Raw genomic sequence first — 27,967 nt, forward strand, 5'->3', positions numbered from 1 at the left:
ATTTCTCTACTCTTCTTCTGTCTCCTCTTATCAAAATCTGAACTGATCCAGAAATCTTCCAGTCCTTGGTGTGCGTGTGCACATACACACACACACACACACACACATACACATGTACGTATTTTCTTGATCATAGTCCTAATGAAAAACATGTGGAGCATAGCAAGAAATTCCTTCTTATTCTATGAATAGCAATTCAAGGGATGGTTTCCAAAGAATTATTAAAACACACGCAAGAATTCACATTATACTCCAGTGGGTAGTAACAAATTGAAAACGTTATCAATGCTTTATAATGTGGGAAAACCCTGAGTATATAACAGTCTTGGGCAGTGAAAAAGAAATAACCCAGATTCCACAATTTGAACTGCTGACCTTTTTCTGTAGCTGACCAATATTTTTCACCTCACTTAGTTTACTAATTTATGATTTTCTTACGCTAAATTTTGCATCCCTTTGGTATAAAGTGCCAGCGTACCTAGAAAATATTTTTGCATTTTACATGCTAGTTAAAATATACCCTCACATAGTTTGTGTCTTTGAAAATAATTTAGTACCCTATGATTAATACACCAGACTCATATAAATATAAATAGACATAAATACACACATATATATGTTTCGTCTTACTATAATCCATCCGAGGTTAACTGAGAAAATCCCCATATAACAAACATATGTACAAGTCCCAGCCAATGATCCATTCTAGGGAATGTTAAATAAACCAAATCTGGTTTGGCCAAAGAACTTAGATAGTCCCTTGGAGTTTTCTGCTACATCAGGTGTAACTGAATGTAAAATTTTCTATCTGGAATTTCAGGGGCAATTAAAACTCTTAATAATTCTTTTTCCCTTTGGCTGTACCTTTATTGGTTGGCAATGAATGACTTGGCTTCTGACCAGCATAGGAAAAAAAATACTTTTTTCTCAGAAAACTTGTGATGACAGCTGTCATTTTCCAGCTCTCGGATGCCAATGGGAATTGACCCCAATAGTCATAAGCAATAAAGTTCTGTACAGAGAAAATCCTATTTAATGGAGGAGCATTTTCCATTAGGAAATTCCTTCTAATAACAAATAACTAGAAACTACTTTTTGTTCTCTTCACAGGGCCTAGTCCCATGACGGGCCCTCATTCCAGGCCCTACCACGGTGACATCTCTATTGTACCACCAGCTCCCCAAAGTGGTGACAGGAGCCCTGGGCCTGAGCTGCAGCAGTGACTCAGCATGCCCCAAATGTCTCCAAGTTTCCAAGGCCACCCCACAGTTGTATAGTAGCTCCAGTCAGGCTCCTGGGGAGGTCTGTCTGACCTCATTACCATGGAGCAAGACAGGATTTTGTAGAACATTCTTTCTTCAGTCTCTTTAAAGAGCACAAGCCAGGACACACACAGACTAGAAGCTGGTTTCTAGGAAATTTAACCTCTCAAAATATGGGCATCATTGAATGTCCCTGATATAGTCATTCTCCAGCTGCCACTGTATGAAAACAATACACACAAAAGATGAAAGACAACTTTGAATGACTAGCACTGGACTCAGGACTAATGATAAGAGTATTAAAGTCACACATCGGCCTTCCCGAAGCAAAAATTTTCTTCCCTGAAAGAGTTGAGAAGTGTCACTGTCCAGTGAGGCATTTCCTTTCAAACTAAATCCAGTTAAGAAGCTGGGCTGCTGGCCATAACTCCTACAGAAACTAACATATACTTCTGTGCCTCTGACAGCCCGGCCCAGTGATGAGTACACAGTTGTAATTGAATTGCATTTGATGTTGTTTGCACTAACACAGCACCAGACTTCAGGACAAACCACAGCTCTGCAGAGCAGAGGTCTGGCCCACTCTCCCCCCACCCCACCCCCCGTGGCTTGGGTCTGCCCTTGTTGTTACGACCTGCTCGAGGTTTCATCAGCATCACCTCTGACTCATACTTCGCATTCAATAGCAAGATGAATTCGCCAGCAATGAGAGCCTGGAAGAGGGCCAGCCTGTTGGTACTAAAGCAGTGCTGGCCCCAACGCAGCTGGCTGGGCCAGACGTTGATGGGAAATGGCTGACAGCAGGATAAACAAGCAGCTCCCTTTTTGGTGAGCTTCAGAGGAAGCAGGTGGACAGAATCAAGGCTTCAGGTATGCTCTGCAGAGGCTCTGTGGAGTGGTGGGAGGCTGTAAAACAGCGTGGGAGATGGTTGTGGTTCTCCCCCAAGAAAGGCACCGTCAGGGAGAAAGGCAGATTGGCAAACAGTGTGGGCCCACAGTGTGAGCCAGGGGAGAAGCCATCAGGGGACACATCAAGCCGTGAGAGGCAGCTGGTCAGGGACCCCTCAGTTCCCCACCGTCCCGCAGAGACATTGGGGGCAGTGTCTGTGCCTCCCTCCCTCACCACCCAAGCTGCTCCACAAGAAATTCTGAGCCCTACTGGGCAAGTGGAGGGAACCAAATGCCTCAACTTGGAGAAGAGTGGAAGGTCTAACCAGCAGTACTGTGGAAGAGCAACACAGACAAAAGGTGTAGAATTAGCTGGGCAGGGTGTGTGAGTTCCTCCTGGTGCCTGCATGCCTGAGAGGACGTCATGCATTGAGCTTGGTTTAGGTTTTAAGGCAGTTTTGGTGTTTGAGGCTTATTTAGCACACATACGTCCAAGGTAGCATCAGAAAGAATTATAAACTTCGTGTGACTTTTCAAAACAACCCAGTGAGCCCAGTGTTGGCAAATAGCAGTCAGCCGAGATAAGCGGCCATTCTAGGAGCAAAGGCCCTTGTGCCAGGAAAACAAGAACAAGCACGAGCGAGAAGCAGGGCAATGCAATCCACAAACACAATTCATGCTTTACAGCTGTGAGACAATGCTTCTTTTGCTTGGACCTCAGGCTCTGCAAACTGCAGCACAGAGGAGGGTAAGTGTGCAGTGGCCCCTAGAGAAGAGTGGTCAGTAACAAAATTGCACCCCACTTTACTTGCCCCTTTGTGTCCCTGGGTCACTGCCCGGCCTGTCCCAATCCTGCAACATGTGGAAAGCCAGCGTGTTCAGATGGAATAATAGGGGATGCGACCTAAAGAGATTACTAGTAAGATTTTCCAGAAAAAGAAAAATAACTATTTTTTAAGCATGAGCAGGGAGAAAGAAAGTTTCTTTGTTTCTAATTGGAAAGCTTTGCAAGCTATTGACTTATTGAGAAAGATGACAATTGGGTACACAGCTTTGACTTCTGGTGATTTCTGACACTTTCCTCAAAAGCCTAGCACTCCAAATTGAGGGCCCCAGGACTGGCTGTTTTACAGAAGCCCTTATGTATTGAGGTCTTGTATGAAGTGAACCCACGTAAGATGGGGAGGGATGACAAATGTTGGCTCAACCTCAATCGTCGGATTATGGTTCAAGGTCATTTTCTTAGAGATAGTGAGTCTTCAGAAAACCTTTGAGTAAAGGCAAATGAAAGGCTTGGGTCTAAAAACAGGCTTCCAAAAGTGGAAATAGGACACAGGAAGTGGAGAGTTGGAAAACAAAACAAAACAGATGAGCTGGAATGAAAAGAGCAGAGAGAGAGTAGAAAGACGGGGAGAGACTCTCTAAGGAAAGCTGTGAAGGAAGAGGATTGTGGCCTCTTGGCTTTATTTTCAGTTAGTGCCTCACACAATTCATAAGGTGAGGCTCCCGCACATTCTGGCCTGTTCTCCCCAATTGTGGGGGTGGGGAGGTAAGTGAACTACACCCGGACTTCTTGCAGCTGTCATCTCAATATCAGGTATCTGCGAGGTGGGGAGAGAGGTGGGAGGATTGATAAGGGGTTGTATAATTACTGGGAACTCCAGCCAATGTAATACATGCTTATGTGGGCCTATGTAGTTAGGTTTCACAATCCCTACTGACTGTGCCAGACCCTGAACTAAATACTGGGGATGTCGAGATCAAGAAGGCATGATTCCTGCCCTTAGGAGTGCACCATCAAAGGAGGTGAGGAGTGCATTTCCTCAAAGGAGGAGACAGATGAGAAAACTAAACATTTTGATTCAGTATGTTTTGGGATGCAGGTAGGAACCAGGGCTGCAGGGCCAGGGAAAGGGGGCACCTCCCCCAAAGACAAAGGTTCTATCCTCAGTCCCACAGAACAGCTTACAAGACTCCTCCTCAGGTGCAGCTGGGTCGGAGGGTACGGCCATCTCCAGCTGTCTCCTACATCGCCTCTATTTTCTTACTGTCTCCTTCTAGTCTAGGTCTCTCCAATCCTATACACTTCGTTTCCAGCTCTGTTATGCCTTCAGGCTACTGGCTGAGCCTTTTTCTTTTACTGCTAAAGCATAGCATACATTTTCCTACATTTCCTCCCTACCCTCTCGTTTTTCACCCACCCCTTGATGTCAAGTTCCTCTCTGTACCGCTTTATCATAATCTCCCTCTTGAAGAAGAACCACCAGTGATTTCCTCATCACTAAATCCAGCGATCCTCATTGATGTTATTATACAGAGAGCTGACTGGCAACTATCACACTACAAGCTAAAACTCTCCCCTCTTTCAGCTTCCCAGGCCTGTCTGCCCTTGTTCTTCCCGCAGTTCTCCTGTGCTTTCTTCATTAGCACCAATTCCCTTTCCCATCTCATAAGTGGGGGTGTTCCCCAGTGAACAGCCGCAGGGAGCGCACCTTCGTCCAGAGTACCAGCTCTTCTCCCTGCTGATGACACCCAAGTCTTTTTCTCTAGGTCTGATCCTTCACCTTATTTCCAGTCCAGAATTTCTAATCATGTACTGGTCAGGTTCACATTCATGGTCATCTGTGTCTCTCAGGGTTCCTAGCACAGTACATTGCATAGATATGGACACAATAATATTTTATATATATATATATAAAATACAATAATATTAAGCTTAATGATGAGTGAACGAATGAACAGATAAAACATCCCAGTCTCCTTCAGAAACCCACTTTGTCACTTCTGCCTTTCTTTCCTGACCATGGTTTCCGGCCTGTTATCTTCCAAGAGACAGAAAATTTATTATTATTTTCCTAGAGGAGTCTCATCCCCAAAGCCTGGAAATGGGGCTTTGTATTATCCATCTAAAGATGAGTATTGTTGTCTTTCACCCCTCCATTCTCTTTTCAGTGCCTCGTTTTCTTTCTTGGTGAAATGGAATAAAAGTGATCAGCCCTTGTGACAAGTCATATTATTCATGGTAACATTGTTTTGTCTTGTAAGTGACTGACATTAGGACTCACATATGAACTGATTTATACCTCAACTTCAAAATGCCCTTTCTCACGATCTTTAACCCCAAAGCAACAGTAATAGCTGGACTAATAGCACTTGTAGTATGCCAGGCACTGTGCTGGGCTAAGTGCTTTACATGTATTATCTTTCCAAATCTTTTCCAAAACCTTATAAAGCAGAAACCATTTCCACAGAAGGAAACTGAGGCTTAGGGAAGTTGAAGTAACTGGCTCAAGGTAAGTGGTAGAGGCAGGGTTCAGGGAAACATGAGAACATCCCACTCTTAACCCCTTACCACACAGCCTCTTGTGTCTATTGGATTCAGTTACAGGGGGCTTGAGTTGGTTCACATCTACAAATAATTGAATGTCTGTTACCTGCTGAGCATTGGGGGATAAAAAGTTTCAAAAGATCAAGTCCGTGATCTCAAGGAGCTTACAGTCTAGAGGAAGAGAACCAACATGAGACTGATGCCTGTGCAGTGAAATGAGACTTTTGGATGAAAGGGTTACATTTACACAAAGCACGCACAGTTCAGTATTACATGTCCCTGCCCTTGAAGAAGATCCCAGCTGCTAGAGTTTTGACTATGCAGTGTTTCAGATTTAGTTTCCCCTCCTCTTTGATCAGGCTCCTCTGTCTTTCTAAAGCTCATACTATACATATAATTTCCATTCAAATTCAAAATCTTTCCAATTATTGTAGTGAATGCAATGTTATTCAAGGATTTTTTTTTTTTCCTGAAAGAGCACCTATCTGACATGCATTTTTAATTTTATGTGCAATATGCAAATGTCATCACTGTAGTTGTTAACCGCAGTGCAGGATTGCAATTAACTATGGAGCTGTGCATTTTAGTTATATGCTAATGCTAATGAGATTTTCATAAAGCAAGTCCAATTACCAGCCCTATTTTTTAACTGCAAGAGCTAGTGCAAAGCAAAGGTGTTGACTTTCTTTAGAATAAATTACCCTTTGTCCTTGGCTCCTTCATCATATTCAATCATCCTAAAAAGTAACTCCTGCTACTTTGAATATTGTATCCTGCCTTGCTCTCCAGTACAATATTAATGGAGACTGTGGGCAAGATTGTTTAGAAACCAATTTACACTGCACAGGCAGTGGGAAAACTTCCTCCAAATGTAAACTGCTCCAACAGAGGAGCAGAGCTTTGAATACTCAAAGTAAACAGGACCTAGAGGAGACTGAAGACCCAGACAGTGAGTTAGCAAAAATAAATCACAACAGAGCATGTATGTGGTGTAACCTTGCACAGAGGAAACAGAAGCAGTGAATGGGTATTTAAACTCAGATTTATGATCAGCTGTGTCACTAGTGGAAGACAACCACCTTAGCGGGATATTCATTCATTCATTCATTCATTCAAGAAACAAGTTATAGGGGCTTCTGTGTTCCAGACACTAAATTAGACACTGAAGGTTCAAATACGAATCATATAGGTGAGGAGAGACAGACTTTCATATTTTATTTCTGTACTAATTGATTCTTTTACAAAAAGAAAGTGTCTGTGAATTACTCGGGCAGTGAAAGAATGAATAAGCACAATGCCTGCCTTCAGTGAGCTTATAGTCAAGTAAAAGGATATAAATATGTAAAATAATTTTAAAAGGACACAAACATGTAAAATAAAGTATGACACATGAGGTATTTTTAGAGGGGGACAAAATGAAGGCAAAGGTCAGTTTGGAGAAGGAAGGTGATGGGGGGAAAAGCTTCTTAAAAGATAAGGAGATTCTTGAGCTGAACCTTGAAGGTGGATAGGTATTAGCTAGAACAGGGTGAGAGGTCAGTCCAGAAAAGAACAACCTGAAGAAAGCACAGCAGTATGCAACAGCCCAGGTGACTGGAAGTGATCCAAGGTCCCTGGAAGCACAGGGTATGCAGCAGAGCCAAGATGAAAGGTAAAGTTGGAAAGGAGCCACTGAGAGGTTTTCAGCAGGAGAATAAACAATCAGACACGCCTCTTGGGCAGCAAAGTGGAACAAGGGTGAAAGGTGAGTGGGTGGGGGCAAGTAAATCACCACCCACAGGAACCACTTCTCTGTTCAACTCAGACCCTGAGACAAATGATCAGGTTATATTTCCCCTCAAGACGTTTCCTGTGCCCCTATGGAAGGCTATGAAACAACAAAGTACTCTTTATTTTTAATATTTTTTTCCAGAAAGAAAATATGGGAGAGAGGGAAAAAAGCTTGATGACGTTGATACACAGTTTGAGTGTCTTTTTTACTCTGGATCAACTTTGAACCAAGATGAAAGAAGCATAGAAACAAAACCACAAAAGAAGAAAAGGCGAGAAAAATAAGGGGAGAGAAGATGATAAGAATAGTACCAGGCTGGGCTCAGGGTTTCAGGCCTGTAATCCCAGCACTTTGGGAGGCCAAGGCGGGTGGGATCGCCTGAGGTCAGGAGTTCGAGACCAGCCTGGCCAACATGGTGAAACCCCTTCTCTACCAAAAATACAAAAATTAGCTGGGCGTGGTAGTGCGCACATGTAATCTCAGCTACTTGGGAGGCCGAGGCAGGAGAATCGCTTGAACCTGGGAGGCGGAGGTTGCAGTGAGCAGAGATCGTGCCATTGCATTCCAGCCTGGGTGACAAGAGCAGAACTCCGTCTCAAAAAAAAAAAAAAAAAAGTATCAAAAATGAAGTAGAATTAGGTCTGGGTAATCGGAGTACCTTTTCTCCTTTTCATACCAACCTGCCCCCAAACTCCTGCCACCTCTGCCTGGGAGAGGAAAGCCAGGAATTGGGAGAGGAAAGTGGAATAAGGGAATCTTCTGGAGGTGTCAATAGAAGCAGACGTCCATTCGAGGTAGAAGTACACAGAGTTTCACTTCGTTGTAACAAGGATGAAAGGTTAAAAGTCCCAGTACAAGGGCAAATATATTTAGTGGTGGAAAGTTGAGGAGTTTCTATCAGATGTCTTCTGCTTTAATTGTGAAATACGAAGTAAAGTTATCTGCCCTGAGGGGAGAAGTGGGAATTCAAACAATGAAAAAGTTTGAGCAAATAGTGGGGTTCGTCCAGAATTGGGGTTTTGCTAGATAATTTCAGTGAAAGGATCAAGGGTCAAGGGAATTTAGAATATAAGTAATCTGTTCTGATAGGAGGAAACTCAAGACAAAAGTGGCTGGTGGATGGGCAGAAAGGAGAGAGGAGGAGTGATGGGAATAACAGAGTAAGCTGGAGGGAGGGGGATGTAGCTGGAGGGCAGTCATCTGTACTTGTTATCTCAGGGAGGATGTCCAGGTCTAGGGTGAAGCTGTGAGAATGGAAGTCAGAGATGGGGTATGGAAGCTCACTGCAAGATGAGGAGGTCAGAGAACTGAGTGCTCAATGGTTAGATGGGTCAGATAGAAAGAATATGAAACAAATGCCAGGCTTCAATGACTGAGGAAGAGTGAGCAGAAAACCAAAAGAGAACAACATCATGGAAGGGCAGCAGGGTCTTGGCCTGATGACCTGGGCCTTCAGGGAGCAGGAATCCTGAGGCAGATGTTGGTGAGTTTTAACCTCATCCTCTCATCATTTTTCTTGCTGATAGAGCCTCCCTTCCCCATTAGGTCACAGGTATGAGCTCATGACCCAACCCCAGCCAACAGGACTAGGGGGCAATAAGATGGGGGCTTCTGGGAAAGATTTTCCTCCTGGTTAGGAAATTGTAGGTGAGGAGAAATTGCACTTTCTACCTTTTGACATTATAGTAGGTTGAATAATTCCCCTGAGAGATATCAGGTGCTAATCCCTGGAACCTGTAAATGTTACCTTGTATGGAAAAAGGGTCTTTGCAGATATGATTAAGTTTAGGATCCTGAGATGGGGAGAATATCCTGAATTGTCCAGGTGGGCCCTAAATGCAGTCACAAAGTGACATTTTAAAAGAGGGGTAGAGGGAGATTTGATATAGACAGAGAGAAAACACACACACACACACACACACACACACACACACATACACGAGAAGGTAATGTGAAGGTAGAGTCAGAGATTGGAGTGATGTGGCCACAAGCCAAAGAATGTTGGCAGCTATCAGAATCTGGAAGAGGCAAGAAATAGATTATCCTCTAGAGCCTTCAGAGGGAGGATAGCCCTGCTGACACTTTGATGTCAGCCCAGTGACACATCAGACCTCTGGCTTCTAGGTCACACCAGACCTCTCTCACTGGCTTCTAGACCAGTGAGAGAATAAATTGTTGTTGTTTTAAGAACCAAATTTGTGGTATTTGTTACAGAAGCCATAGGAAACTAATTCAGATGTAGCAGTGAACGATGTGATGACTGGAGTGGCAGCAGCTATCTTGAAACCATGAGGACACAAACCTGAGGATAAAATTAAATTCAATATCCTGGAGAAGACAGAGTGGAAAGATGGAAAGACCTGTTGAATTAGCCACGTATCACTCAACCTTTTGACTTCTTATCATGTAAGATAATAAATGTCTTTATTGTTTATGGCTCTTCTGGTTGGATATTCTGTTACCTGCAGCCACGAGCATTCTAATTGATACAGGCCTATCCAAAAGGGTGGGAGAAGGCCGGGCTCGGTGGCTCAAGTCTGTAATCCCAGCACTTTCGGAGGCCAAGACGGGTGGATCACGAGGTCAGGAGATCGAGACCATCCTGGCTAACACAGTGAAACTCCGTCTCTACTAAAAAATACAAAAAACTAGCTGGGCGAGGTGGTGGGCGCCTGTAGTCCCAGCTACTCGGGAGGCTGAGGCAGGAGAATGGCGTGAACCCGGGAGGCGGAGCTTGCAGTGAGCTGAGATCCGGCCACTGCACTCCAGCCTGGGCCACAGAGCGAGACTCCGTCTCAAAAAAAAAAAAAAAGAAAAAGAAAAAAAAAGAAAAATGAGCAGCTCCCATTTGAGTTAGGAGCAGAACAGGTAACTTGGGGAGAGTCAGAAGCTTAAGAAAATGGTTAGGGAAAAGATTGTAGGGATAGGGGTATTTGTTAATTATGCAATAGGCCTTTTCAAAGGCAGTAAAAGCTTAGGAAGAGGAAGATAATTGGGAGGTATTCTGAGAAAATGATTATGTGAATCACGACACCGTATTGTTGTGATGAAATTACATAGAGTATATATATAATATAGGTAGAGTGGGGAATAAGGAGAGACTCGCACTTTGGTAGATTTAACCAGTCCCAGGGTTGCCAAGAAAACATTTCTACCAATGCCAGTACCAAAGTGGCTTTTAGACTTTAATGCTCATAAGGTTCATGGAGTTTGCTAAAAATCTTAAACATTCCTAGGCCCCAGGACCAAGATCCTGATTCAGTAGATCTCAGTAGGGTCCAGAAACCTGCATTTCTAATGAGTATCCCAAGCGATTCTACTGCAATTGATTTGAAACACACTGTCCAAAACACTTGCTTTCACATGTTTTTGACTAAAATCTGCATTAAGAAATACATGTTGTGGCATAAGCCACATGCACACACCCACACATATGCATGCACACACCTACAACCACAAACGTGTGTACAAGGCAGGTAAAACAATCTGGCTTAACCAAATACACATTTATTTTTCATTTATACAAAATCCAAAGCTGATGTCCCTGGCCAGGTGACTCCATTTGGATGACACTCTTCCAAATGATGGCTCAGGGTCCAGGCTGCTTCCACAGGTGCCTCTGAGATCATGTGGCTTCAAGATTGCCCTGGTGTCATCTAGTGGCATATGGAAAGAAGAAAGCATGGAGGAGCCTGTGTGGGAAGGTTTTAAGGGCCATATCTGAAAGTGGCAGATATCTCTCCAGACACACTGTATCAGCTGGGTCTCAGTCACATGGCTGGTTGTCGAGGCTGGGAGAGGTCGAGGAGCCCACAGGTCCTGGTAAACACCATCAGACTCTCCACTGTAGATAGACTGAGATGTGTGTATTTAACCAAGATCAAAGTTTCACAAAATAATACTCCTATCATATCCAAATCCTCTGATAGTTTTCTGTTTTGTTCCACCCCATTCTTTTCTACTTTATTTTTCAAAACGTCAGTCTTCACAACTAAATTGATCTCATGTTCAATGAAACTCAACAAGTCACAGTTTGGAAAGCATCATCCTGGAGGATGTTGCCATTTGGCCAATGGGGTGGGTGGTCCCACATTTTTGAGGGACTCTGTTTTCTTTGAATATATATTCAGCACCCCCACAGTCCGGCCCACTCAGTAAGTGGTCACCATCATTGCTCTCATGATTGTGGTGGTGAAAAATACAAAGGTTTCCCCAGAAATGACATTTTTTTTTTTTTTTTTTTTTTTTGCAATTAACAGCATGTAAGATAGCCTCCTTTTGGTTGTTTAAGACTTTAGAACAGAAGCTTGCTAGTGGAGCAAGAGCAAGGAGTAAAAAGAGCTGAAGGACGCATGTCTACACTGAGGGCAGAACGGAATCCACAGAGCGCCTCTGCTGCTGTGCTTACCGTGTGGTTCCCTTTCTCCCTGCACTTGGACCAGACACGTAAGATTCACCAGATGTGAAACCTTTGGAATCAGTTGGAAAAACCAGAAACCCGAAGCCACAGTAGACATCTCCATAGGGATTTCTTACCTCTTTTGGTCTGGACTGACCCAATGATAAGTTATTGAATTTGACTTGTATTTCTGAAGCTCCAGGTTGGAAATGGGGTGAGTGAGTGAGAAGGAGCTGCCCTGACTCCGGCTCCTCCCCACACCCAAACTCTTCTCACCCTTCCCAGCTGTCTCAGACACAGGCTTGGGGAAGGAAGAGATACACGGAGGGAATGGGAAAGAAGATTAGGAAAAGGTGTGGAGATGGCAAAAGGAAGGGAGAAGAGTGGGAGAGGGGAGAGGGGAAATCAGGGGACGTACTCCAGAGCAAATTTTTACCAGATGAAGAGAAAAAAAGAGGAAAGGCTGTTTAGGTTTCACTCCACCTCACGCATGGATTTAGGAAAACACGACTACAGGACTCAGTTTTTGAAACTGTAGCTTCTGGAAGGATTCAGAATTCACTGAGTTTCATGAAAAATGAAAAGTACCTGAGGAAAATGCTAAATGTTATTCCAGAATCATAGAACAAGCACTGCTCACTTTAGACAGGTTAATGTGTAGCTCTTGGATAAAAATTTAGAAAGAGGCAGCTGTTTGGAAAGTCCAGCAGGGGCACCAAGCCAAAGACCTGGGGCAGCTCGCAGCACAGCCTTACACTGGAGTAACCTGAGCCCTCAGAGAGTCCAGGAGGTGAGGCTACAGTCCAGCATTCTATTTTTAATTCACAGTGTGGAGATAAGAGTTAAATATAAAGCAGATTGAGACTTCCCTTAAATCTCCTCTATAAAAGAAAAACTGGAATTAATCTACAGGAGCACTCCATGGATAGCTCAGTACCATCATTTTTAAAGAATAAAATTAGAAGCAGAAAACTGCGTCCTTATCTTTCTGACATCCAAGAATTATTGCCATCGAAGCACTACAGCCCATGAAATTACTTTCCAGGCTACACTCATTAGATGTAGCATTTTCATTCTGTAGACCTGTGGTTTTAACGGAAAAGAAAAGAAAAAAAAAATCCCTCCCTTCATAGTACAACTGTTCCCATATACTGGCCCATTAATGGGATGCTAATGAATGCGGAAGTCATTGTAAAATCACAAATGCAGAACTGAGAAGCAGATTTCCAATATCGATAGGCCTAACCTTGTTTTGGAAATTTGGATCATGAGAGCATGGGACTCAGGTAGAGCATTGCGGCCTGTGTTTTCTGCACACTGCAGCTAAAGAGGCACTCAATTACAGGCTTGATTTTTAAGAAAATTTTAATCACATCATACAATCACCATTATGGGTTATACATTAAACAGATGCTAACCTAGCTACTGCAGCCTTTGTCACTGGAAGTGTTAACCACATAACACGGCAGCAGCAGAGCAAAGAGATTAAGAGTTCAGGCTCTAGAGCAGTTGGCCAGGGTATGAACCCAAGCCCTACCAATTACTCACTGTGTGACCTTGGGCAAGTTGCTTAATCTTTCTGTGCCGGTGTTTCCACTTTTGTAAAACGGAGATAATAATAGTCCGTGCCTGCAGTAAGGATTAATTGAGAAAATGTATGCAAAGCACTAAATCAGTTCCTGGCACTATAGTGTGTGCTCAACAGCAGTTGGTGGTTGTTAGTATTATATTGTGGGAGACGTAAGAGAAATGAATCTGAAATGGCTCTGCACTCCGGTGGCTGAGTTCAAACCTGCTGAGGTGTCTGGTCTTCATGACATCTCAGGCCTCATGCTGCAGAGGAAGAGGAACCAGTCACCTTTCTCTGACGGTCTTCGTGTATCTGAATCCATTGCCATGCACTGAGCCTCGCATGGTGTGTAATGCCTTGGTTTGTGTATTTACAGGATGCTTTTCTGAACAACTCTCTGTTTGCATGATGCCTTTAAATACACACAAGAATTACAAGGCAATCCTCTGTTTGTAGCCTACATGAAGGCCAGTTGGAGAGACTTCAAACACCCAGGAGATTGAGCAAACTCATTATGGGGTCTGATATAAGAAGGAACTGTATGTATGAGGAGCTGCTAGGATGCAAAGATGAGTAAGAACTGACCTCTGCTTTCAAATCATCAGTTAGCTGAGGGGCACAGTTAAGACACAGGTGGATTGACTTATGTGCTATCCGAACAACACAAACCATTGTTGTGGAGTCTCCAAAGATGAAACACCAAACAAGACACACTTTAGAGAGCAGCACAGCACTGATCGATTTCACAAATATCTACTGGGCATCATCATTTGTCAGGTTACTATTCTAGGTGCTGGGATATAGCAGTGAACAAAAGTCCCTGCCCTTGTGGAGCTGACATTCTAGTGGGCAAAAGGACAATACATAGAAAAGCACAAGAGTACGTGTATATACACACATATACACATAGGTAGTATGTCAAGGCGTGCTAAGTGTTACAACAGAACGGGTAACAGGTTAGGGAGTGACAGAGAAAGGAGGGGCTATATGACAAGCTGCTAATCATGAGGTAAAGGAAGTTAGAGAAAGAAACAGAGGAGGACTGAGAGCATCCTGAGAAAATTCTGGAAGCTGGGTGGGCAGGAAGGCCATGGTAGAAGGAGTGGGGAAGCAGGTTGTTCTAGGTATGGGATTTAGAGAGAGCAGAGAATGACCAGAGTCAGGAGGAGGTCAGAGGAGAGGCAGGTGCCCCCAGGGTGGGCACAGCACCTCTGGGGACCAGGTTACTCAGGGACCTGAAGCCAGAGCCATACAGGTCATTAGGTGTAACTCTCAAGAGCTACTGCAAGCTGCCTGATGAAAAACATAAGCAGTCCCAGTTTTTATTTCAGCTGATGAACAGGAACCAGGCCCAAAGGATGGCACCAGCCTAGTAACACTGACACTACTTCTTTTTTTTTTTTTTTTTTTGAGACAGAGTCTCGCTCTGTCGCCCAGGCTGGAGTGCAGTGATGAGATCTCAGCTCACTGCAAGCTCCGCCTCCTGGGTTCACACCATTCTTCTGCCTCAGCCTCCCGAGTAGCTGGGACTACAGGCGCCCGCCACTCCGCCCAGCTAATTTTTTTTTAAATTTTTTTAGTAGAGACGGGGTTTCACCGTGTTAGCCAGGATGGTCTCGATCTCCTGACCTCGTGATCCACCCACCTCGGCCTCCCAAAGTGCTGGGATTATAGGCGTGAGCCACCGCGTCCGGCCAACACCAGCCACTTTTTCTAACTCTCATTGTCACTTGTCACAAATAACCTCTAATACTGCCTGCTCTTACATGTGGAATCTAAGCAAGCTGAACTTACAGAAGCAGAGTGTAGAACAGTGTTTGTCAGGGGCTGGGAGAAATGGGGTCAAACATCTCATCTATGTTAGGATGAAAACGGTCTGCAGATCTAATGTACAGCATGGTGACTGCAGTTAATAATTCTGCATTGTATACTTGAAATTTGCTGAGAGAGTAGATCCGAAGTATTCTCATACACACACACACACACACACACACACACACAGATATGGTAACTTTGAGGTAATGGAGATGTTAGTTGACCGTAGTAATCATTACACAATGTGTATGTGTATCAAAACATCACATAGTACACCTTACGTGTATATTATTTTCATTTTAAGAAAAAAAAGAACCTCCAAATGTGCCTCTCTCCATGTGCTAGAGAAGAGCCTTCCGCAGCCACACATGCCCCCTTCCAGTCTGGTCACATCTGGGAGGCCCTCCCAGCTCCTGCTCCCCCATTTCAAGGAAGGCTGCGCACCACTTCTCCGCTCACTCCCATGGTGGCTGGGTTTGAGGGCATTATGCCTGGAGTGATGACAGCAGAGCCACATGGAGAAGGAGCAAGGTGGCCTCCAAAGGAAAGGAAGCTGGGCTAGGGCAACTGTCCACCACACGTGGGGTGTGGTTCCGTGTGTGTGAGTTTTGCTGCCTCTTCCTTCAGCAGCATCCAGAAGCCGTCGCCTCTTCTATGGCCTGAGTGCTCGCCTCAGCAGCCTTCCCCATCCCTCTGGGGTCTGCTGCCTCGTGTCGCGAGTCCAAATACATAAGCCTTTAAAAAACACCCGGCATATAAGCACAGAACGAGAGCTTAAAGAGGACCACTCAAACCTTGGGCTTTTGAGAGACCATTTCTAAGAACTGTGTCTGTGTTTCTGTGGGTTGAGTTGGCTGAAATTCTAATGGGCACCACAAAATGCTCTGTATAAAGTAAGTGTAATTCCTTAACGTGAAATAGAATGGCTGAATGTCATGCGAGTTTGCCCGCCTTGCAAACTCACAGGAGGCAGTCCAATCTGCAGAATCTACAAGATATGCTATTTCCATATTTTTTTTTCTTTCGTAATCAGGTTAGCCTACAAGTCAGTATCTCTGATATTCAGACTCTACAATAAGCAGCTCCCATGCAAGCCCACTAGCTTTGCTCAAATTGAACTATTTCATTTCAATAACCAGTACATTCTATGTCTCATTGATAGAAATTGCTGTTTGGAGGTTTGTCAATTCACTTATTCATTTTTTTTCAATAAATATGTTGAACACATAATATGTGCTAAGTACAATGCTATGTCCTAGAGGTTCAAAGGAAGAAAAGGTCCTTGTCCATCCACAGGTATATGCTACATCTTGGGCTTCTTAAATGGGGTTTTTAAAACTCCAGCAGAAAAACTCTTGATTCTGGCAATGCTGTAAGAAATTTGTTTTTATTAGTTCTCTTTTAGGCACTGTACCTTATTTTAACAATCAAATCATTGAGCACATAGCAGGGGAAAAAAAAAGCAGAAAAAAGTTATATGGAATCATTCTTTGAAAGGCCTAGATTATAAAATCAGAATATAAGGTGAAAATCATGAATAAGCACAAGTAGTTTTGAAATTCCCTTATGCAGGTACCATGCTGGAAACCAACACACACCATATCCAGGTAAATCAAACCCAGCCATCATTTCTTCTAGCTTTTGTTAGGCACTAGATTAAACGGTTGACTTGCATTTAGAGACAATATTGTTAATAAAAACATGTCTTTAAAATGCTAGGATTGCATTCAGTGTCTAATAAACTGGGTCAGAATGACAGTACAACAGACTGATGTGTAGAATATTCTGAAATAGTAACTGATGAATTACGTTTGCACCTGGTAATTCTAATGGCCCTGCAGCTCTGAACCACTGAATCAAAGGCATCCATTTCATCATATGAGGATGGGCCTTTAAGCTGCCACCTGCCTTCCTACTCTCTCCTTGTAGTGAAGAAAGGTAGCTGAGGGTTCCTGAGCTTCCCAAGGAGGATTCAGACGTCCTGAAGAGACCACTAGACCAGAAGAGGCCTGGGTTGGGTCAAGGGCAATGTGTAGAGTGTGGACTTGGAACCTGAATGGCCAAGCATCAGCAGTGGGAGGGTGTCACAGTGCCCACAAACTAGGAAGGAGAAGTCCCACCTCAACTGAGGTCAACACAGACCAGAGGAGAGCACGTAGAGCTCAACAGATATGTTGATTCTCCCCTGTGAAGAAAAGCAGGAGAGTAGGAAGAAACCTGTAGTGCCCAAATGTGCACCCAAAGAGACTAAATATTAAACTAGAAGTGCCCAAGTTATTTTGAAATAACAATATTTTTACATTGCCTACCAGAAATGGGGGCTTGAGAGCTACATTGTGTTCAGTTATAGAAAAACAAAACCGGGCCGGGCACGGTGGCTCAAGCCTGTAATCCCAGCACTTTGGGAGGCCGAGACGGGCGGATCACGAGGTCAGGAGATCGAGACCAGCCTGGCTAACACGGTGAAACCCCATCTCTACTAAAAAATACAAAAAACTAGCCGGGCGAGGTGGCGGGCGCCTGTAGTCCCAACTACTCGGGAGGCTGAGGCAGGAGAATGGCGTAGACCCAGGAGGCGGAGCTTGCAGTGAGCTGAGATCCGGCCGCTGCACTCCAGCCTGGGCGACAGAGTGAGACTCCGTCTCAAAAAAAAAAAAAAAAAAGAAAAAAAAGAGAAACAAAACCACATTTCTACTCGTGAAATAGTGCTGTATGTTGTAAACCTGCTACATATCCCAACCATAACCTCAGTGACTGAAATGGCGGAAGCACCAGCACGATTAAATGAGTTCTCCTTATGTACTGAGAGAAATACACATTGAATTTTCATAGCTTAAATGCATATAGGACATCATCTCCTTATCCTCTTTGATCCTACATTCCTATGCCACATATAACACTAAGCTCAGAGAACACAATAGTTTGCTTGGATACACAAAATATATAGCATGTATCCACTAATACTCACACCCATCCAAACTCACCAAAAGCACAAGAGAAATGAGAAGTTTTGTTTCTTAACTTTGTGCTTAACACCCTTTGTGGTTTTTTTGTTTGTTTGTTTGTTTGTTTTGTTTCGAGACAAGCTCTCACTCTGTCGCCCAGGCTGGAGTGCAGTGGCATAATCTCAGCTCACTGCAACCTCTGCCTCCTGGGCTCAGGTAATCTTTCCACCTCAGCACCCACCTCACTCTGTAGCTGGGACTACAGGCATGGGCCACCATGCCTGGTGGCTAATTTTAGTTTTTTAATAGAGACAGGATTTCACCGTGCTGCCCAGGCTAATGTCAAACTCCTAGGCTCAAGCAAGCAATCTTCCCACCTTGGCCTCTCAAAGTGTTGGGATTACAGGCTTGACTGGGTTTTAATGAGACTGAATATTTTGTCATTTGGGTTTCTTTCTTTCTTTTTTTCTTTTTTTTTTTTTGAGATGGAATTTTGTTCCTGTTACCCAGGCTGGAGTGCAATGGTGCGTTCTCAGCTCACCGCAACCTGCACTTCCCGGGTTCAAGCGATTCTCCTGCCTCAGCCTCCGAGTAGCTGGGATTACAGGCATGTGCCACCACTCCTGGCTAATTTTCTGTATTTTTAGTAGAGACGGGGTTTTTCCATGTTGGTCAGGCTGGTCTCGAACTCTCAACCTCAGGTGGTCTGCCCACCTTGGCCTCCCAAAGTGCTGGGATTACAGGCATAAGCCACCATGCCCAACTCACATTTCTAACTCTAAAAACTACTCTAGAATCATATTCTATTCTATCTTGTTATCCAATATTAAATGGGGCACAGATGTTCAGTACATTTTTATTGATTAATAGATTAAAGGACTATGTTTATAAACTGGATTGGTTGGCAGGAACTGGGGCAGGTTATATATTAATATCTTAATGTGAACTAAGATATGGAAATTTATTTGGATAATGTAATATTGACATCCTACCCAACCCTGAAATCCCATGATTTCTAGTTCAAACTACCTAGCATAACAGTGGATTCATCTTTAGGGATAAAAGACTATTGATTCTCTTGTGGAGAAGCAGCGTTCTCTTTCACCATCCTCAGTCTAGTTCTCCAAAATGCTATTTTTAAGAAGCCCTAGCTAAACGGCAAACAGCACAGTGGGTTAGATTTGGTGTTGGAAAGGTGGAAATAGATCTTTCCTTGTTGAGAACTACTCAATTCGGTAGAATAGGAGACAAAAACCATTTGTGCCATCCAGGGCCGAGCTCAGTGAGGCTGTTAAAGGTAGAAACAGAAAACAAATCTATCACGGAACCTCAATTAGCTTTAGGGGGCAGTGTCTCAGAGCCATCTCCATGGAGAGGAGGCCACTTCTCTCAGTGACCAGGACACAGTCTCACAGCTGCTCGGGCCTCGAGGGCCTAAGGAGACAAAGTGAGCAGAGGTGAGATCATGTTCTGTAGAGATCGTGGTGCCAGCAAATGTGCCCCTGTTCTCACATGCTGGCAGGCTGCCTGGAAGGAGCCAGCCCAGCTGTTAGGTCTGGTGGCAGTCTATTTAACCTGACCATACTGGGAGCAAAATCCCAGCTCTCCTGTTAGTGAGGCATTTTCCAGGCAAAAGCTCTTGTATGCATTTGGTTCAGTGGTTATTTGCGTATCAGGAAGGGCTGAGAGAAAGGCAAGTAGATACATCCATCCTTTCAAGGAAGATACACCCACCCTTTCAAGGAAGAAAGTTGGATGTTTTATGGCTAGAGACACTATGATACTTGCAACCAGAGTCATAGCTAACAACTAAGAGTCTCTAAATCATATTTATCATAAAATTCTAGAGCCGAAAGAGATTTTAGAGATTGTCTAGTTTTAGGAAAGAATCAGAAGCCCAGAGATTAAGCAACTTGTTGAAAATTACACAACTATTTCATGGCAAAACCAGGACAACAACCCAAATGGCCTAATTGCTAATCCAGGGATCTTTTCATTATACCTAACAGCTGTTTGAGAACATACAGGACAGCTCTCCCTTGCTCACTCCTCTGTCTTTATATCCCTCTTCCCCCTAGTGTCTGAAAAGGGTGTTTGGTGGGTAAATATCTGGAGGGCCTCTGAAGATTTTGTTTAGAAGGTCTTCGTTTGCTCCCAACATCCTTCCATCATTTTGTGACATTTTTCTGCATATATTAATTTTTCTAATTTTTAAGATAAAAAAAAACTCAGATGATATAGAAATAAAAAATATAAGTTCTCATAATTTTCAACCTTTGGAGATAGCCACATTAAAGATTAGATGTACATTCTTCCCAATGTTTATGTATATGAAGATTTTACACACACACACCCCCCCCATATGATATGATATATGAGTTGTTAACAATTTATTAAGTTTTCGCTACTTTAAAAGAAGCATGCTATTCATTCTTAGTGGGTGGGAGATGAGCTATTGAATATCTACTAAGCGTGAGATTTCTTACCCAGGAAGTCTTTGTTAATGAAGTCTACCCTTCATTAACCACCCTGTTGCACCCACTGTTAACATATTCTTTTGTTTTTCAGCCCCAAAGATGAGAATTTAAGCTGGATCTCCTAGAGGAGTTGGGATCAAGGTTATGTACTTGGAGAATAAGAGAGAAGGACCCAGCTGGGCACGGTGGCTCACACCTGTAATCCTAGCACTTTGGGAGGCCAAGGCGGGTGGATCACCTGAGGTCATGAGCTCCAGACCAGGCTGGCCAACATGGCGAAGCCCTGTCTCTACTAAAAATACAAAAATTAGCCTGGCAAGGTGGTGCACACCTGTAATCCCAGCTACTTGGGATGCTGAGGCAGGAGAATCACTTGAATCCGGGAGGCAGAGGTTGCAGTGAGCCAAGATGGCACCACTGTACTCCAGCTTGGGTGACAGGGTGAGACAGCTTTTCAAAAAAAAAAAAAAGAGAGAGAGGGAGAGGGAGAAGGACCCAACCTTTGGGACAGGGAGGAGGAGAGTTGCTTTCCAGAAGACAGTAGGGTGGGACTGATGCATTTACCTAAAGCTCAGGAGCTGGTAGGAGCACCAATAGCCATGGTTTTGCCTGAACCCAGGCAGGCCAGGAACTCAGCATCCCGAGTAGGATTCTCAGTGAAGATAACACTGCTAAAACCTGGCCATGGAGAACATAAACACTGCCAGAGCAGTTGCTCACGACAAATGGATTACATGGTCAGGAAATCCAAGTTCTCAGAGATAAACCCAACTAACTGATAACCAGGCACTTCATCCCCATTCTCTTTGACCTCTAGGTCCTAGAGTTCTTGTATAATTCCAAATGGGTGAGAGGAACTCCCTGAGAAAATGACAGATAAGATTTCCCAGCAACCCTGATGGAGGGGACAGAGTCTTATTGAAATGAATTTAGAAAAATAAAAGCACGTGATGACTCTCTTACCTATGAGCTGTGGAACAAATCAAACATGCAACATATGTGATGCAATAGGACGTGATGGGATTTTATTTACACATCAGTGTATCCAATGATACAAAAATTGTTTCTATTTCCACATCTGTCTCACAATAGATATAAAAATTTGAGAGATTAAATGTTCAAAAGTAAACAAAGCAAGCAAACAGAACCTCAGAAGAAATTTTAGAAGAATATATGTGTAAGTTATGGATCAGAGAGACTTTTATACACATTGTATCAAAGCAAGCAACTTAGTCCAGGCACAGTTGCTCACACTTGTAATCTCAATGCTTTGAGAAGCTAAGGCCGGAGGATCACTTGAGTCCAGGAATTCAAGACCAGCCTGGGCAACATAGCAAGTCCCCTGTCTCTACAAAAAATAAAAAAATTAGCCAGGCGTGGTGCCACACGCCTGTAGTCCCAGCTTCTTGTGGGGCTTAGGTGGGAGGATCACTTGAGTCTGGGAGGTCGAGGCTGCAGTGAGTCACGATTGTGCCATTGCATTCCAGCCTGGGCAAAAGAATGAGACCCTGTCCCGGCCAAAAACCCCAAGCAAACAAACAAACAAGCAAAAGAAACTTAAAAGCTGGCCGGGCGCGGTGGCTCAAGCCTGTAATCCCAGCACTTTGGGAGGCCGAGACGGGCGGATCACGAGGTCAGGAGATCGAGACCATCCTGGCTAACACAGTGAAACCCCGTCTCTACTAAAAATACAAAAAACTTAGCCGGGCGAGGTGGCGGGCGCCTGTAGTCCCAGCTACTCGGGAGGCTGAGGCAGGAGAATGGCGTAAACCCGGGAGGCGGAGCTTGCAGTGAGCTGAGATCCGGCCACTGCACTCCAGCCTGGGTGACAGAGCGAGACTCCGTCTCAAAAAAAAAAAAAAGAAAGAAAAAAAAAGAAACTTAAAAGCTATAGAAGAAAATGTGGACATATTTGATATATAAAAATGTAAATTTTTTTAGTATGGAAAGACGTACAATTGTTCAAGGTAATATGCAAATGCTACATTAGGGGGAAATTGCCATGGATATGTCAGATAAGGCGTTACTATCAGTAAAATGCAAATAACTCCCACAAATTAGTAAGAAATAGATAAACACTGCAACAAACATAATAGTAAATAATATGAATAGAAAATTCACAGATGAGCAAATCCAAATGGGGATAAATGAATAAAAGATGCTCTATTTCACTAGTTATCAAGGGAATATAAATTAATGATATTTATTCTCATTTATCAGGTAGAGAGTTTTTTTTGAAAAGGATACTCTCACACATTGGTGTTGGAAATTTAAGTAAGATTGAAATGCACACACATGTATCCTATAATCTAGAAATCTTACTTCTGAGAAATTAATACCATAGAAATATGAGAGCCATCTCTTCATGGTATAGGGGTAGGAAAAGTTTCCTTAAAGAAAACGGAGAAAACATGAACCATAAAGGAAAATGTTGATAAATTGGCTATATTAGTATTTATTTCTGTATGCCAAAATATGTCATAAACACTTTTAAAAGGAAAGTCATAAACTGGCAGAAGAAAACTGCTACTCATAAAATGATCAAAATATTAATATCCAGAAATACTTGTTTTTATCTAATGACATTGCCAATATTCAACAATTTTGGACCCCAAAAAAGACATGTGACTCAACCTAATACACAGAATTTTTCCATATTCAATAAGAAAAAGACAACCCAAGAGAAAGAAATGGACAAAGCATAGGAATTCACAGATGAGGAAAACCAAATGGCCAATAAACCTTTGAGAACTATGCTTAATTCACTAGAAATCTGGGAAATAAAATAAAAGCTATAATGAGATAGCATTTCGTATCATAAGGGCTGGCAAAGATTAAAGAGCATTGGTAATAATGTGAGGAAATGGGAATTCTTATATATTGTAGAAGTACCTATAGGTATAATTTGGCTATACCATGTGAAGTTGATGATAAACACACCCACCTACTTCACTGCTGGGTATATGTACCAAAGAGAACCTCAAGGAGACATGTATAGGAAGGATTTATGAAGCATCATTTATAAAGCAATTGGCACAATATGAATAACATTGTATTTTATAGGTGAGTATCAATATGAGATAGATTTATATCTGTCAAAATTAAAGACCTAACTCTACATATGTCATTGTGATAAGTCTTTAAAAAATGTAATGTTGAATAAAAAACAAATTGCAGGAAAATACCTAGAGTATGAGCTCAGTTATATACATTTTAAAATTACACAGGACTTTACATACATAGTAAAATGTGAATGGAGACAATGTATAGATGATTTAAGATAACAATTAGAGAGAGAAAGCGATGAAATGGAAGAAAAATAAGGAGATCTTTAACTACAATTCCAACCTTTAAAAAAAAAAAAAACCTGAAGTAAATATGGCAAAATGTTAACAATTGTTTTAAAAAAAAATGTTTCAGGCCAGGCGTGGTGGCTCACACCTGTAATCCCAGCACTTTGGGAGGCCGAGGCAGGTGGATCAACTGAAGTTGGGGGTTCGAGACCAGCCTGACCAACATGGAGAAACCCCGTCTCTACTAAAAATACAAAATTAGCCAGGCGTGGTGGTGCATGCCTATAATCCCAGCTACTTGGGAGGCTGAGGCAGGAGAATTGCTTGAACCCAGGAGGCAGAGGTTGTGGTGAGCCAAGATGGCGCCATTGCACTCCAGCCTGGGTAACAAAAGTGAAACTCCATCTCAAAAAAAAAAAAAGTTTCATACTTCTGTGTTTTTCAGTTACCATCTTTTCTCTATCTTTGAAATATTGATATTTTTTAAAAAAAGAAATAAAAGTTATAATATGTAAGATTCCATGAACAAGGATGTTTGTTGCAGCATTGTTTCTAGAAGAGGGACCCGTGTTGGTGCCCGATGATAGGGGAGAGGTTGAGGAAACCGTGGTACATCCATACCATGTAGTTCATTCATCTATGGCTTGCAATAGATCAAATTGGGCTTTTGTTTAGTTTAACTATTAAAAACAATTTGACATTAATTTAGTATCTCACATTGTTGAAGTAATGAAAAATGGGATGCATAGTGTTCTGAAACTGGCTGCGTAATATTTCATCATATAGAAGCAGGTGACATCATAGGTGAATGTTGGCCCACTTGCTCACCCTGTTTATTAATGATGCATTTCCTTCCCTCTGCCCCTCCTATGTCTTTGAAGCTTTGATTCAGAGCATCATTTACCAACCTCCATTTCCTCTGTGGTTATGGCTGGAACCTCTGATCACATAATTTCGCAAGAGAATAAATTATGACACCAGAGTCTTTTGGTTTGATTTCTAATTAAACAAAAAGGCCCTTAATAACAAACTCTCTCATCAATTTATGTGGATGGCAAGTGTCAGAGAGCACCTTGGGATTTCAGCTTTCTTCTTTCCTATCATCAAGGAAAGTGTCACTCCTCTGACTTGTACCTCTCTGTCCACAGCATCTTTCTTCAAGAGCTCAGTTAACCTCCTGTCACTGCACTCCTGAACTCCTGGGTGATGCCAGGCAGGAGAGTAAGTTACAGCCATTCTTGTTTGTTTGTTGGTTTGTTTGTTTGTTTGTTTGTTTGAGACAGAGTCTCGCTCTGTCACCCAGGCTGGAGTGCAGTGGCGCGATCTCAGCTCACTGCAAGCTCAGCCTCCCAGGGTTCATGCCACTCTCCTGCCTCAGCCTCCTGAGTAGCTGGGACTACAGGCACCTGCCACCACACCTGGCTAATTTTTTTTTGGTATTTTTAGTACAGACAGGGTTTCACCATGTTAGCCAGGATGGTCTCAATCTCCTGACCTCGTGATCCACCCACCTCAGCCTCCTAGATTGCTAGGATTACAGGCGTGAGCCACTGCGCCAGGCCAGTTACAGGTATTCTTAAAGCATCTCTGCTGAATACCCAGGGGACTGGAGAAAAAGTGGCTAACTTGTGCAGGGCAATGCTAACAATACTAATAATAGAACAACGGCTAACAAAGGGCCCTGCATCGCCAGACCCCCTGTGCTGTCTTCATGAACTCAGTTCCTTATAAATACAGCTCATGAAGATTGTTGCCATATCACAGAGGTTACACCATTATTTCAAAGAATCAAAAACATTCACATAGTTCCTTAAAGACATTCTGCTCTCTAAATTTCTTCCTTTGGCTGGTATTTTAAGAGCTGCCTCTATACTTTGGATGTGTAGTCTACTGATGTTCAACAGCTATGAAAGGATCACTCATTTACCACACCATGGCCTTCCAAAGCCCTTGTCATCCAGAAATAAAATTTCATTTCTTAGGAGGAAAATGAAAGTTTTGGGGTTTTTTTTCCCCCTTGTAATGTTGAGAGCTTCTTCTCACCACAGCAAATTGGATCAAAATCTCCCAAAGGGGCACAGAGACAAAGGGAAATGATCTGAAGCTTCCTGGTGAAAGCAGGTCACATTATCCCCTCTTCCTCGTCTTTCCCGTCAACACCTCTGCAGGAGGTGCGCCTTCAGAAGGCAGTGTTAAGGGACTGCACACACAGGCTTCTCCAGCCTGGGAAATGGGAGTCAAATTGATAACTACCATTAACATGCTGGCCATTTGCAAACTACTTCCCCTTGAGTGTTTAAAAGCATTTTTTTTTTTGGTCAATTGAGGACAAAGAAAATGCCCTTTTCTGTGCTGGAAGAAAACAAGTTAATGACTTCAATTGCTTCCCTTGCTGTGGCTAGTTGATTTCCAAAGTCTCCTTTACCCATAATGGTTTGGATGCTACGGCATTCTTACTGTGATGCTGACATAGCTAGACAATAGAGAGTTAGTGTCACGCTGTGGGTGGCTAGGGGGCATGGACTTTGCAGAGAGATCTGTAAAACTGAGAATTCAGTTCCCAGAGACAGAATAATATTAAATATCAAATGTGGCACATTGAAGAAACTGTTTTTGTTTTAAATTACCTCCAATACATAGTACTAATGCCTATCCAAATATTAAAATTACCCCCCACATGGAACACATTTGCTGTTCTTTAAGATGCATTTTAAAACTGCCACTCTATAATAATTCTGGCCTTTTATAGTGTCCAGAAGTCCAAGGCTATACATCCTCCTCATCAGCATTCACTTGAGAGGGCCTGTAACCTTTCAGATGAGGAAGCACTACTTTTTATTTTTCTCATGCTTTTAGATAAGTCTGCTAAAAGGTCTGGTCACATCTGAGACTGGGGCATATTGACCCCAAAGAATGGGGAAAGAGGACTTCTATGCTACTAAGGACTGCCTAAGGGTTAAGGCAAGCTTGTCCAACCCATGGCCCACAGGCTGCATGCAGCCCAGGATGGCTTTGAGTGGGGCCCAACACAAATTTGTAAAACATTATGAAGCCAGCATGGTGTCGCGTGCTTGTAATCCCAACACTTCGGGAGGCTGAGGTGGGTGGATCACTTGAGGTCAGGGGTTCAAGACCAGCCAGGCCAACATGCTGAAACCCTGTCTCTACTAAAAACACAAAAATTAACCGGATGTTGCTGCACATGCCTGTAATCCCAGCTACTTGGAAGGCTGAGGCAGGAGAATTGCTTGAACCTGGAAGGCCGAGATTGTAGTGAGCCAAGATGGCGACACTGCACTACAGCCTGGGCTATAGAGCAAGACCCTGTCTCAAAAAACAAAAAGCAAACAACAACAAAAAAAAGTATGAGATTTTCTTTGGCGATTTTTAAATTTTTAGCTCATCAGCTATCATTAGTGTTAGTTTATTTTATGAGTGGGCCAAGACAATTCTTCTTCTTTCAATGTGACCCAGGGAAGCCAAAAGATTGGGCACCCCTGCCTTAAGGTGATTTGAAGATAAGACCTATAAGGAGGTAACAAAGGTTATGTGAGGTGACAAGGGTGGGGCTCTGATACGACAGGATTAGCATCCCTATGAGAAGAGATGCCAGAGATCTTGCTCTCTCCTTGCACAAAAAGGACATGTGAGCACAAAGTGAGAAGGTGGCCACCTACAAGCCAAAAGAAGAGGTCTGAGAATGAAACCTATCTTTCTAGCACCTTGATCTTAAACTTCCTGGCCTCCGACACTGTGAGAAATACATTTCTGCTGTTTAAGCCATGCAGTCTGTGGTATTTTGTTACGGCAGCCCACAGCTGACTAACAAGGGACATACCTTCAGGCACGTTCACATTTCAATTTAGAATGCCACTGTGGCAGTAGCTGAGACTTCTTTTTGAATTAGGTTGAAGAAGTTCAGGACGTGGCACCCCAAAATATGCCCCTTTGGTATATTGATTATTTTGAGCTCAAGGCACTTGAAAAACAGCAAATGCAAGAAGCTTTCTCCAAGCTCTTATTACCTGCCTAAAGACAGATCCTCCAAGAGGAACTCAATTGTCATAAATTCCTTCCCCGGGAGTTTCATCAACCAGGAAAGATTGATTCTTAATCACAAGAGAGGAGACCAGAAGTTGACACCACACCCAGACACACTTTGTCACAAACTATTTTATCTCTCATCTCTTCTTCTTCTTTTTTTTTATTTTTATTTTTT

The 27,967-nt window shown here is 43.0% G+C and overlaps 1 long non-coding RNA gene across 1 annotated transcript; it reads left to right on the forward strand.

Moving 5' to 3' along the window:
- The first annotated feature begins 1,955 nt into the window (after positions 1-1,955).
- Positions 1,956-9,681, forward strand: LOC105486092 (uncharacterized). The gene is made up of 2 exons (XR_989948.3): positions 1,956-2,132; positions 9,464-9,681. It is a non-coding gene; the product is annotated as an uncharacterized lncRNA (long non-coding RNA).
- Positions 9,682-27,967: the final 18,286 nt, after the last annotated feature.

This window comes from Macaca nemestrina, chromosome 3 (assembly GCF_043159975.1).
Source record: "Macaca nemestrina isolate mMacNem1 chromosome 3, mMacNem.hap1, whole genome shotgun sequence".
Taxonomy (NCBI): domain Eukaryota; kingdom Metazoa; phylum Chordata; class Mammalia; order Primates; family Cercopithecidae; genus Macaca; species Macaca nemestrina.